Source organism: Pseudonaja textilis, chromosome 10 (assembly GCF_049901715.1).
Source record: "Pseudonaja textilis isolate UNSWEBS1 chromosome 10, rPseTex1.2, whole genome shotgun sequence".
NCBI classification, from domain to species: domain Eukaryota; kingdom Metazoa; phylum Chordata; class Lepidosauria; order Squamata; family Elapidae; genus Pseudonaja; species Pseudonaja textilis.
In genome coordinates this window covers 24,678,007-24,691,343 of record NC_141999.1, presented here as the reverse complement: position 1 = coordinate 24,691,343, position 13,337 = coordinate 24,678,007, and the positions used below count along the sequence as shown (strand labels likewise).

Sequence of the window (13,337 nt, the reverse complement as noted above, 5' to 3'; positions counted from 1 at the left end):
AGGGGCCACCCGCCGCCCCTTCCCCGCCGCCCTCGCCGCTCACCTTTCTTCACCAGCACACAGAAAACGGTTTTTTTCTGCTCGTTTCGAGGCCGCCCCGTGGTTTTTATTTCCCAGCTCAGGGAGTGGAAAAAACGAAAAACAAAACCAAACCCCAATAAACCTCCCTCCCTCCCCCCGTGCCCCCTCAACTGCTATCGGGAGGGAAGGACCCCCGAACCTCTGCTGCACCTGGACCCCAACCCTCTGCCACCTTGGGGAAGGGGCCTGGAAAGGCGTCCCCCTCCTTGGCTCGGTTGGCTGAGGACATTTTCTCTCTCTGTTTTTTTGGCAAACATTTTGGGTCGCTTTGCCGCCGCGCAGCCTTTTCTGGACGAAGACGGACGAAGCACCCTTGGAGGCCCAGCGCCAACTTGGGGGTGGGGTGGGGGGTTTGACTTTCCCCCCAGCCCCACGGCGTGGGCTCCGGGGCTCAAGATCCGGAGGAAATCAAGTGTTGCCAACCGTTGCTCCTTCTGAGCCTCGAGATACGCCGTCCCCCCCTTCACCTCTACACCCCCTTCTGATTTGCCCGCGTGGCGTGCCTCGCTCAGCGGCGGCGATAGTTGGAAGAGGAGATGGGGGTGTCGTTCTCCTCCAACCCCCCAACCCCCCTTGCTTCCCCAATTTCTCAGGCAGGTATCCTGGAAAGGAGGCAGGGGGTTCTGGGTGAGGGTCTCCGCTGCTTTTGCCGGTATTCTTAAAGCAGAGCGTCCGCCAACGTGGCCCCTTTAAGACTTGTGGGCTTCCAAATCCCAAAGGATTCTGGGACTTGAAGTCCCACAAGTCTTAAAGGGGCCACGCAGGGGGACTTCTGTTCTAAAGGGGACAGGTTAGAGAAGGAGGAGGGGTCCAAGAAGGAGTGGGGGGGCAGCGTTGACCAATCAACCAGCCCACCGGCCCATGCTGGTCTATCCTGCTAGGGACGAAACATCCCGGCTTGTCCCCCTCCTTGCTGGCAGGGGGCTTTCGGGGCAGGAGAAAGGGGTCCCCGAATGTGATGTATAGAGGGGTGAGGAGGATGAAAAGTTTGCAAGGCCCACCCTGCAGGGCTACTCCTGGTTGACCCTGTCCTGGGCTAAGAGGAAGGTGTGCCTGCCCCTGGGTGGGGGGTGGGCTGCGTGCTCGGAGAAGGTGCAGGGGGGGCCCCCCCAGATTCGACCTCTTGTGGACAGCTGGGAGCAGGCAACCCACTCGGGCCGCTTTTAAGAAGGCTGGACTTCAACTCCCAGAATTCCCCAGCTCGCCAGCCCTGGGAGTATCGTAAGCCCCAAACAATAACCAGTTGGGGCATTCCCGGAGTGGAAGCCCACCCATCCTGAAGGACAAGAGCTGGGGAATTCTGGGAGTTGAAGTCCGGAGCTTTACAAATTCGGTAGCATGCTGTAGCACGGGGAATTCTGGGAATTGAAGTCCATCACCCCCCCACTTCCAGTTGCTAAGGTTGGGGGGAAAAGCAAACCCCTTACTGGAGAGGGGCGTTCGAGCTGGATGTGAATCCTTGGCTAGCAGAACAAATCCTCCTCTGTCTAGTTTTGGGTCGCAGAGGGGCACAAGGAGCCGGGTTCCCACCTTTTTTCGGGGGGCGAGGGCGGGTTCTGCACTGCGGACCAGACCATTTTTGCTATCCTGGAGGGGTGGAGCTGTTGTCAATCGCTCTCCCCCCCCTCCAGCAGGTCCATCTTCCGTAGCCCATCCGGGCCTGCTCTGAATTACTAGACCAACCCGGGGTGGGGCAGCTGTTCCTGGCCTGGGACACCTGTGGAAGGAGACACGGGCAGCTCTGCCAAGCGCTGGCATACCTACCTCCGTGCAAGGGGAGGGCGGAAGCGCAGCTCTTGGGGGAGTGAGGGGGGGGGCATATCTGCAGCGAGGGGTCCTCAAAGTCAAGGGAGCGAGCACCACCAGGAGATCAAAGCCCCGTCTTTTTCTTTCTTTAAAACGCACCTCCGTGGGCTTCGATTTCCCGACTGGCTTCACTCTTGACCTTATAAACTGACCACCCCCAACCCCTGCTACCAATATCCTCCCCAAGCTGTTTGCAAACAGCTCCTCCCTGCATTGGGGAGTAAGGGGTTTCCTTTTTTTTTAGGGTGGGTGGGAGACGGTTTGGGTTTCCCTTTTTCCAACTTTTATCTCCTTTTCGTTCTTTCGGGGCGGGTATTTGGGTCTTCCTCGTTTGTTTTTGTCTATTCTGTTCAGTCGAAGAAAACCAGATTTGAAAAGGACAAAGGACACACACCTTTGACACACCCAGACACACCCACACACCCGGGGCACTCCGAAGGGCTGATGATGTTCCTGGAAGTAACCACAACCTCGTTATCACTGTGTGATAAGTTTTCTACACACCGTCATCACAGTCATTTTTTTTAAAAAAGAAGAGAAGACGCCCTATTTGAACTGGAGCCGGGGTTGGGGTTCAAAGGGGAGACGCAGCCCGTATTTCGGCCCCCCCGAGACTCACCCTGGCCCCCTTCTCCCCCAACCCCTTCCTACCCCCCTTCTTCCTCTTCTCGGTGAGGCTCATCGGACTGAGCACACCTGCTTTTTAAAACAAAAAAAACCAAACCTGCCAATTTAGCTTTCTCCTGTATTTATTTGAACTCTTTTTGTCTTTTATCATTTTGGGGGCCTTTTGTGTTAATCCTAAAACTCAACTGTATGTGGGGGGACAAAAGAAATCCTGCCTTGGTAATAATATTAATAATAAAAGTAATTAAAAAAAAAACCCACCACCCCTTGTTTTGCAATCAGGGCTGGAATTTGCAACTCCCCTTTTCTGGCTGCCTGCAACATTTGGGCTGCTTTCAAGGGTTGGATTTTCCTGGTTGTGTTTTAAAAAGGGTCCCCAAAGGAGGCCCACATCCGACCACACAGGGGCCTCCTTTGGAGGGGCATTGGGGAGGGGAGATACCCCCCCACACACACAACCCAGATGCTATTTTCCCATTCACTTCCTTTAAAAAGGATGGTGTGATTTGGGGAGGGTGGGGCAGCATTCAGGATAAAGGGGGGCTGTGCGTCCCCAGGTGGGGGTGATAAAAATCAGTATTTTATTTATTTGTATCCTGCCTTTACATAAATAACTCAAGGCAAGGAAAATACGCACATGCCTTCCTCTTTTCACAACAACCCTGTGAGGTGGGTGGGGTTGAGAGACTGACAGGCCTAAAGTCACCCAGTTGGTTTTCATGCCTAAAGCGGGACTAGAACTTGCCGTCTCCTGACGATTGGTCCAGTCACCCAACCATCTTTCACGTTTAAGGCGGGACTAGAACTCGCCGTCTCCTGGTGATTGGTCTAGTCACCCAACCATCTTTCACGTTTAAGGCGGGACTAGAACTCGCCGTCTCCTGGTGATTGGTCCAGTCACCCAACCATCTTTCACGTTTAAGGCGGGACTAGAACTCGCCGTCTCCTGGTGATTGGTCCAGTCACCCAACCATCTTTAAGGCGGACTAGAACGTCTTGGTGATTGGTCCAGTCACCCAACCATCTTTCACGAACTAGAACTCGCCGTCTCCTGGTGATTGGTCCAGTCACCCAACCATCTTTCACATTTAAGGTGGGACTAGATCTCACCGTCCCCTGGTGATTGGTCCAGTCACCCAACCATCTTTCACGTTTAAGGCGGGACTAGAACTCGCCGTCTCCTGGTGATTGGTCCAGTCACCCAACCATCTTTCACGTTTAAGGCAGGACTAGAACTCGCCGTCTCCTGGTGATTGGTCCAGTCACCCAACCATCTTTCATGCCTAAAGCGGGATTGGAACTCCTGTTTTCTAGCTAGCCGGGGAATTCTGGGAGTCAAAGTCCCCAAATCTTCAAGCAATCCAGGCTGAGAAACCCTGTTCAAAAATTAAGCTGCTGGACCTTATGATCAAGACGTTTTAGCTAATCCAGAGCTCCCAAAAGTTAGAAAATTAACACGGTGGGGGGGTAGAGCTACAGATCTAGCTGAGGAATGCCTGAGGAATTCTGGGGGTTGGAGTCCACAGCTTGTAAAGGCCCCAGGTTTGCGGGCTCCTGCATGAAATAGGAGCCAAACTCTCTCTAAATGGCTTGTTCACCACCTTGTGGCCTGTTTCCTCTTACGGCTGAGATAGCAATCCTATTTTATTTTTATTTTATTTTATTTTTTATTTAAATGCTCCAGGGAAGGATTTCCCATTCAGTCCTCACCCTTTACTGCAATCCAGGCCCTGAGAAGCAGGAGGGGGCTTCCCCCAAGCCAGCTGGGCTGGCTGTTGTGACTCGGGCGTGCCATGACAACTGCCAACCGCTGCCCCGTCTGCCCCGGGCACGGGTTTTACCAGAGCCCCCGTCCTTCTCTGACTTTAGGAAACGATGCGCGCACGCACAGCCTCCCGGGCGCTGCACCTGGTTCAGAAAGGCTTCCTGGCTGGGGCGCACAACGAGCGGTGCCCGCAGGGTGGCACCTCCGGGGCAGCTCAAGGGGAAATCCTGTCGAACTGGCTCCGTTACCTTCAGGGAGCCAGGCCCGGCGGGCTGCCAAGGGAAGAGCCCTTTGGAGGTCTTGGGGTGGGTGGTTCGTCTCGTTCTCTGGTTGTCTTGGCTTCCAGTCTTGTTTTAAGCCACGGAAGGATAGAAGAGAGAGCCACTTCGGTGCCTTCTGACAATAGAATAGAATACGGAGAATGGAATAGGATAGAATAAGAATAAGAATAGGATAGAATAAGAATGGAATGGAATGGAATTTAATGGAATAGAATAGAATATTGGAATAAAGAATAGAAGAGAATATAATTCTTTATTGGCCAAGTGTGATTGGACACACAGGGAATTGGTCTTTGGTGCAAATACTCTCAGTGTGCATAAAAGAGAAGATACATTCATCAAGAATCAAGAACCATAAGGTGCAACACTTATTGATAGTCATAGGGTTCGATTAGAAATAGAATAGAATAGAATAGAAATCTTTATTGGCCAAGTGTGATTGGACACACAAGGAATTTCTCTTTGGTGCAAATGCTCTCAGTGTAGATAAAAAAAGATACATTCTTCAAGAATCATCAGGTCCAACACTTAACGAAAGTCATAGGGTACAATAAGCAATCAAATCTTATTCGTGAACAGTCAATATAAATCGTAAGGATACAAGCGACAAAGTTACAGTCACACAGTCACAAGTGAGAGCGGAAGGGTGATAAGGAGCGATGAGAAGATTAACAGTAATAGTAGTGCAGACTTTGTAAATAGTTGGACAGTGTGGAGAGAATGATTTGTTTAGCAGAGTGATGGTGTTGGGGAAAAAAACTCCCCTTGTGTCTAGTTGTTCTGGTGTGCGGTGTTCAAATGTTTGGGGGCTCAATTGTGGCTGTAAGTTGAGGACTACCTGTATACTCTGCGTATGCTCAGAGATGTGCTTTTCATTCACGTGGCGCCGTGGAAAGATTTGAACCCCAGTTCCCACCAAGCCAGCTATCCTGGATTAAGAAACTGGGAATTGGAGCTTAAATATCCCCCCAGCCTCAGCCGGGACTAGCCTTGATCTCATCTGCTGGCAACCTGCGCTCACTTGTCAAGCTGTTGTAGAGCAAAGCCGAGGATTTTGGGTTGAGCAGATGGGGGAACAGCGAGGGTCCCCCGGGCTGACGGCGAGTCCGTGGCCAATCTCCTAAAAGGGAGTCGCTGAAGCAATGGGACATTTCTCGGCTGCCGGCTGAAGGACATCACTGTGATGGGCAAAGCTTAACAGACACCTTAACCGATTAACAGAGTTGGAAGGGACCCTGTAGGTCATCTAGTCCAACCCTCCCCGCTGCCCAATCAGGAGACCCTACACCGTTTCTACAGGCGGCTCCTCCTCTGCAAGGCAACCGGCCCAGCCGTCCTCCAACCATCAGCACTGCAGGCCACGTCGGAAGGTCCACCTGGCACAATTCTTGGCCCGTTGGCTGGTTTGCAAGTCCGGGGTTGCTTGGACCGGAATAAGGGCACTTCATGCTTCTGTGGGATGAAGGAAGCCGGAGTCCCGTCACGGCTGCAGTGGTTTGCTTCACGGCCGCGGCGAATAAAAGAGCATGCCATCCGGGGGGGTTGGCTTCATTTAACACCCTGCCTTGACGAATGATGGAAATAATTCTGGGCCCAATCGTGGTCGTCCGTCGAGGACTAGTTAGCTAATCCGGCGTTATGGATCGACGGCTCTTTCATTGCTTAAAAAGAACAGAAGGGAAGGGAAGGAGAGGCTTCACTTCACGCCCAGGGCTGGCACGCAAGCCGGCATTCCAGGCTGTGGGAACCTGGCTGCCAAGGGGCATAATCCGGGCAGTCTCTCCAAGCAGGATGTTTCTGCAACGGCAGACAGGAAGAAGGAGCCAAGCCGCCCCTCCTTAACTTCCAGGAACAGCCCTGGGATATCTGGCAGCTGCAGCTTCGGGAAGGGGGAGGGGGGGGGCTCTTTCAAGAGGTCCAGCTGCCTTGGAGGAGGAGGAGGAGGACTGGGGGCAGGAGGGAGGGAGGGAGGGGGGTGGGCTTTGCGAAGAAAGGCCGTCCAAATCGATTGGAGGGAGTCGTATCTCGCTCCTTTTTTATTTATTTTTTGCTCCTTTTACAAATAACTCCAGGCAGCGAACATCTCCGAAACTTCTTCCTCCTCCTGTTTTCCTCACAACAACAACCCTGTGAGGTAGGTTGGGCTGGCAGAGAGAGAGAGAGAGAGCAGAGAAGAGGGAGAGGGAGAAAAAGAGATGGAAAGAAAGAGAGAGAGAGATGGAGAGAGAGAGAGAGAGAGAGAGGAGAAAGTGGGAGAGATGGAAAGAGAGAGAGAGAGATGGAGAGAAAGAGTGGGAGAGATGGAAAGAGAGAAAGAGAGAGAGAGAAATAGAGAGGGAAAGAAAGGGAATGGCGAGCCTCTGGTTGGCGAAGGTCACCTAAGCCAGCTTTCATGGCTAGGGTGGGACTAGAACTCCCAGCCTCCTGGTGATTGGCCGAAGGTCACCTAAGCCAGCTTTCATGGCTAAGGTGGGACTAGAACTCCCAGCCTCCTGGTGATTGGCCGAAGGTCACCTAAGCCAGCTTTCATGGCTAAGGTGGGACTAGAACTCCCAGCCTGGTGATTGGCCGAAGGTCACCTAAGCCAGCTTTCATGGCTAGGGTGGGACTAGAACTCCCAGCCTCCTGGTGATTGGCCGAAGGTCACCTAAGCCAGCTTTCATGGCTAGGGTAGGACTAGAATTCCCAGCCTCCTGTTAATTGGTCCAAAGTCACCCAGCCAGCTTTCATCGCTAAGGTGAAACTAGAACTCACCGTCTCCTGGTGATTGGCCCGAAATCACCCAGCCAAATTTCATGCCCAATGGGGAACTACAACTCACCGTCACCTGGTTTCTTGTCTGTGCCCTAAACACCAGACCCAACTAACTTGAGTTTTGGATCAAACTCTTTTTTTTTTTTTGGTTTTTGTTTTAACAGAAGGCGCCACAAACTGAAAAGAAAGATGGATGGACCTCCAACTCCCAGAATCCTCCCCCTACCCCAGCAGTGCGGCCTACCTTCCACCCTCTGTGGGGCCAGGAGACCGGAGTGGAGGGTCTCCCAAAGTCTCTCGGGGTTCTTTTTTTGAGAAGGGGGCGCTGGGTCTCCCGCCTACTGAAAGGCCACACCTGGATTCCTCCACCCCTTCCGATGACTCAAGGCTCCCGTTCCGGGAAGAAGCGCCCCGGAGCAATTCCTTATCACACCCTCCTCCTTTTGGTTCTTGGTGGGAGGACTTTTGTGTCGGAGTAATCGCCAGATCGCTCCTCCGCCGAGACATTCCGACCGTCTAAACAAGAGCCAGGGATCAATCAATCAATAATCAATCAATCAACCGATTAATTAAATTGATACAGCCCCTATCTCACCTCCGAGCGATTTTTCCTTTGCGTGTTTGTGCATAGAGGTGGGTTGTTACTACAAATCCTATAGTCCTTTGCTAACAGGGCTGTGGGAGATGGGGGAGGGGACTTTGGGCCCCCAATGCGTCTCTCCCCCCCCCCCCGCCCGCGTTTCTCCCTTGCTCTCCTGCTAAATGGGCTCCCTTTGACCAACTGGCAGGACAGGGTTGCTTTGGATCGGATTCCTGCCCTGGGACTGGCCTGGACCAAATGCTTCCCCCCGCTTTTATAAAGAGGGGAGAACCAGAACCCAACCAGAACTGGGGAGGGGTCGCTGAAGTCACGGGTATTCTGGGGCTATTTGGACTCCCAACAATTTCAAACACCCAAATCTCTCGCCACGACGGGGGGGCAAACTTCATCATGAGGAACATGTGAACCTGCTTGCAAGACAGGTCGCAAGCGGGCCATCCGATCGTGTGAACAAAGCTCCTGGCTGGGGTTAGACTTGGGCAACGGGAGCAAAAAGGTTGCGTGTTTTCTTGTGTGTTTCCAAAATGAGTTCGATCCCACTCGCAGAAGGCAAAAGCTTGCAATTCCTGCAGATGCAGGACGGGCTCGGGCTTGTGCACTCTGCACATGCTCGGAGACCGAGAAAGGGCACTCTGCACATGCTCGGAGACCCGAGAAAGAGCACACTGTACATGCTCAAGACCCCAATAAAGGGCACTCTGTACATGCTCGAAGACCCCGATAAAGGGCACTCTGCCCATAATCGGAGACCCCAATAAAGGGTACTCTGTACATGCTCAGAGACCCCGAGAAAGGGCACTCTGCACATGCTCGGAGACCCCGAGAAAGAGCACTCTGTACATGCTCGAAGACCCCGAGAAAGAGCACACTGTACATGCTCGGAGACCCCGATAAAGGGTACTCTGTACATGCTCGGAGACCCCGAGAAAGGGCACTCTGCCCATAATCGGAGACCCCGAGAAAGAGACCCCAATAAAGGGTACTCTGTACATGCTCGGAGACCACCTTGCCCATGCTCGCAGGCCCGGGCTCCACGTCCTGTGCCCAGGCGAGGGATGGGGAGCGAGGGGAGGGGAGCGGGACCCTTCGAGCTCCGCTTCCTCCCCGCGGGCTCCGGGCTCGTTCCGGCTCCACTCCGGAGCGACGGGGCGGGCTCCGTGACTTCATCCCCGGGGCTCGCCATTGGCCGGGCGGCGTGTCACTCCGCGCACTTCCTCCTCGGGGAAAGAGGCGGGTGGAGTGGAGGGGGCGCGCGAGAAAAGTTTGTCCGGCGGGGCGGGCGCTGCTGCCGCGTCCTCGGAGGCGCGTCCCGGACGCTGGAGAGACGCCGGAGGGCTCCAGGCAGCCTTTCCCGGCTGGGGCAGAGAGAGAGAGAGAGAGAGAGACGGCGGGGAGAGACGGCTGAGCCCGCGGGCGCCTGGATGGCGTCCCTGCCCGCCGCCCCCGCGGGCGCCCCCGAGCCCATCCAGCCGGCCGCCCCCTGCCAGCCCCGCCGGGGTCTCCTTCCAGCTGCAGATCGGGCTGACCCGCGAGTACGTCCTGCTGCCCGCCGCCTGCGACCTCGCCCACGTCAAACAGCTGGCCTGCTCCATCGTGGACCAGAAGGTGCGGGGGCGCCCACGCGGGGAAGCGGGGGCGGGGTGGACGTGGGGGAGGGGGCAGGCAGGGCCGCTTTGCCCGGACGTAGCAGCCAAGCGCCGGCCTCCAGGAGCGGCCCCAGCCCGAGGGGAAAGGGGACCACCAGGAGAGCAGGGCAGAAGCCGGCGTCTCTTGCCTCCGCGGTCACCCGTGGGGGGTCCCTCTCTCCCTCCACGCGGGGCGACGACGACGGGGAAGCGGGAGGGGACGAGCCACCGCAGCGCTACCCCGAAACCCCGCCCGCCGCTCCGGCTTCTCCGGCCTGGCCCGGGCAGCTCCGATCCCCACCGGCCGGCGGAGCTTTTCGCGTGGGGGGGCGTCGCTCCGCGGCTTCCCCCACCCGCCTCGCGGTTCCCGGGCTCCGGACCGCTTCAGTCTGAAAGGCTGGGGACCCACTCGGGGAGCCTCGGGCTGGGCCGCCGCTGCCCTTTGGCCGGCTAGGTGTGTTGTACAGGTGACTCTGTGGAGACTTTCCAGGTGATGGTGGTGGCCAAGGTGCTTCTGTGTGCCCCCCCCCCTCCCGCCCCCCCCACTCCAAAAGCCAAATGGACTTTCTTTGAAAAAACGTTTCAGTTCTCAGTTCCTTTCTCAAAACCCAAGAAAAGTCCCAGTTGCCTTTTGGGGTGTGGGGGGCGGAGGAGAGGAGGAAAACGAAGCACCTTTGGGGGGGACAGGTGTGTTGCTGGTGCGACAGCCTCACACACCACCTGTGCTCCCACTGAGCTGCCTTTGGACGAGGGGCTGCTTGGCCCGGAGAAGAAGAAGGGAGCCCGGAGCGGCAAAACCGGTTCTGGGTCCTTTGCTAGCCCAGCTCACCTCCCCTGGGCAGGTGTGGGGCAGATCAGGAATGCAGCGACTTTTTGGAAGGGAGGAGGGAAAAGCCAAAGGCATCCAAAATGAGGAAAAAAAGAGAGAGAGAGAAGCAGAGAGTTGAGGGAAGAGGTCAGGTTAGAGCCGGGCAGGTGTATGGTTTTCCTGCTTCCGGACTCTTCCACCGCTAATATTTATTTATTCATTTATTTCTATTCTAGCTTTGTTTATTTATTTCTTACAAATCATTCGAGGGGGTGAACCCATCCAACGCGCCTCCCTCTTCCTGTTTTCCCCACAGCAACAACCACCCTGCAAGGTGGGTTGGGCTAAGAGAGGAAAGACAGTCACCTGGACCGCCTTTCGGGCCTAGAGTGGGACTAGAACTCCCAGTCACCTGGGGATTGGGCCAAAGGTCCCCCAGCCGGCTCTCCTAGCTGAGGCAAAACTAGAACTCACCGTCTCCTGGTGAAAGCCCCCCAGCTGACATGCATGCCTAAGGCAGGACGAGAACTCATGGACTCCCTTCTTTCTTAGCCACGGGACCCAACGGGCTCTCCGATATCAAATACCCTCAAAAAAATTGTGGGATTCCGGCACCCATCATCCTCCAAACGCTTCCTGTTTGCAAAAGGAAAGGGGAAGGGGCTTAAAGTTTGTCATTCTGGATAAAGAGTTCTCCTCCCCATCGCCCCGCTGGCTGTACAATGGGTTTGGATTTCACACGCAGAATAACAAGAGTTGGAAGGGACCTTGGAGGTCCTCTAGCCCAACCCCCAGCTCAAGCAGGAAACCCTAGACCAGGGGTCTCCAACCTTGGCAACTTTAAGCCTGGCGGACTTCAACTCCTAAACTGGCCGGGGATTCTGGGAGTTAAAGTCGGCCAGGCTTAAAGTTGCCAAGGTTGGAGACCCCTGGTCTAGACCCCTGCAGACAAATGACTATCCAATCTCTTTCTTAAAAGCCTCCTGTTTTTAAAACGAGATGCCCAAAGGGTGCACAAAACCCTGATTCAGTGGCAAGCAATAATTTATACATCCATTTTTCAAGCTTGGCCCCTGCCTTCCACTCAGTCTCGCCAAGTTTGCAAAAACATTAGTTTAGAGGGTGTCAGGGCTTGTACCAATAGTATGGCAGCACCTCCTGAATGACAATGAGGAGATAGATATAAGCATAGACTTCAGGAAACCACAAGGGAAAATAAAATTGGGGTCCGGGAAAGCCCCAAGATGGAAACGGTCGGGGAGGGTGGGGGGAGAGAGAACGAAGAGGTGCGACGCTGACTTAGAAGCAAAAAAAAGAAAGAAACTTTTACATTGCCACGTCGTGTTGCAGAGGGCTGCTTGCAGAATTTGTGGCGTGCTCTGAAGTTTGCATTTTGCAGGTGGCGCTTTCGATCCGGTCTGGGCTTTTCTTGCTTGCAATTTGGGGCTGGGGGGGCTGGGGAGAAAGTCTGTATTTTTAGGGCAGGTAGAGAAGCGAATATATTAAAAAGCAGAGACACCCCCTTGCCAACAAAAGTGCGTAGCGTCAAGGCGATGGTTTTTCCCAGTGGCAACGTATGGCTGTGAAGGTTGGACCAGAAGGAAGGTTGAGCGCCAAAGAATGGAGGCCTTTGAACTCTGGGGCTGGAGGAGGAGACTCCGGCGAGTCCCTTGGACCGCAAGGCCATCCAACGGGTCAGTCCTAGAGGAGATCAGCCCTGGCTGCTCTTTTAGAAGGCCAGATCCTGAAGAGGAAGCTCAAAGACTTTGGCCACCTCATGAGAAGGAAGAAGGACTCACTGGAGAAGAGCTGAAGGCTCGGAACGATGGAGGGCAATAGAAGAAGAAGAAGAAGAAGAAGAAGAAGAAGAAGAAGGAGGAGGAGGAGGAGGAGGAGGAGGAGGAGGAGGAGGAGGAGGAGGAGGAGGAGGAGGAGGAGGAGGAGGAGGAGGATGGCACAGAAGAAGGGGGCTGGGTGGAGTCCCTGAAGCAGTCAGTGTGAACTTAAAGGGACTCCGGAGGATGGTAGAGGACAGGAAGGCCTGGAGGAATGTTGTCCATGGGGTTGCGGTGGGTCGGACACGACTTGGCAACTAACAACAACAAAGAGTGGTTTATCAATTGCACCAGGGCAGATAGGATGTCACTCCAGAGGGCGAAGGTCATTGCCCAGAAGATCCTGGGTTGCCTTCTCCCCTCTTTGGAAGAGCTTTTTAGCTCCCGCTGCCTTAAGAAAGTTCAAAACATCCTCAAAGATCCATCCTCATCCTGGGAAACCCTTTTTTTTTTTAACTATTACCACCTGGCAGACGTACAGGATAATAAAAACAAGGACAAACAGGCAGAAAAACAGCTTCCATCCCGGGGCTGTCACCGGCTCTTTTGAGTTCTACGGCGTAGCGCCATATTCCTGCCATATCAGGGGTTTTCAATTCAATGGGCGGCGTGTGAAAGGATGTGTGTTTGTGTGTTGTTTTCATGGCACCGAAGGTGGTGTTTGATGGCGTCGTACGAGACGCAAGGACAATAAAAGTCAAAGTAAGAGAAGCCAGAGCAGAAATTGCCCCTGATAGGTGCTGGACCTGAACTCAGAGCCGAGGAAGAGCTGGGCGACCCCGGCGGTGGCGGCACCGTCTTCTCCTCCTCCTCCTCCTCCTCCTCTCCCTGCACGAGGGATGTGGGGCCTCGGGGACGGTGCCGAGCGAGGCTTTTGACGGTGCCGGCAAAGCAGCGGAAACGGCAGCTGGGCCCTGCTCGCCCGATTGCTCGCTCGGCAGGAAAGGGAAACGGGGGCCCCCGTTCTGGAGAGTGATAATCTTTGGGGGCTTCGTCTCCCGGATGGAAGACGCCCTGTGTGCATCCGTTGCTGCGGCGGCGGCTGCTGCTGAGGCCAGAAGGAAGCCTGGGGGAGGCTCCAGGGGAGTGGGGGGGCCTTGGGGTCTCTCTTCAGAGAGCTTTCCCCTCCTCCAACCCGGCCTCTGAGTAGCCCA

At 54.8% G+C, this 13,337-nt stretch overlaps 1 protein-coding gene across 1 annotated transcript in view; it reads left to right on the top strand.

The window, feature by feature from the left end:
* The first annotated feature begins 9,126 nt into the window (after positions 1–9,126).
* The window catches only part of PRKD2 (protein kinase D2), a 30,251-nt gene continuing 26,040 nt past the window's right edge, over positions 9,127–13,337 (top strand). Inside the window, exon 1 of the mRNA XM_087939333.1 lies at positions 9,127–9,520. The gene's annotated coding sequence lies outside the window, so the exon portion shown is untranslated. The remainder of the gene's footprint in view (positions 9,521–13,337) is intronic.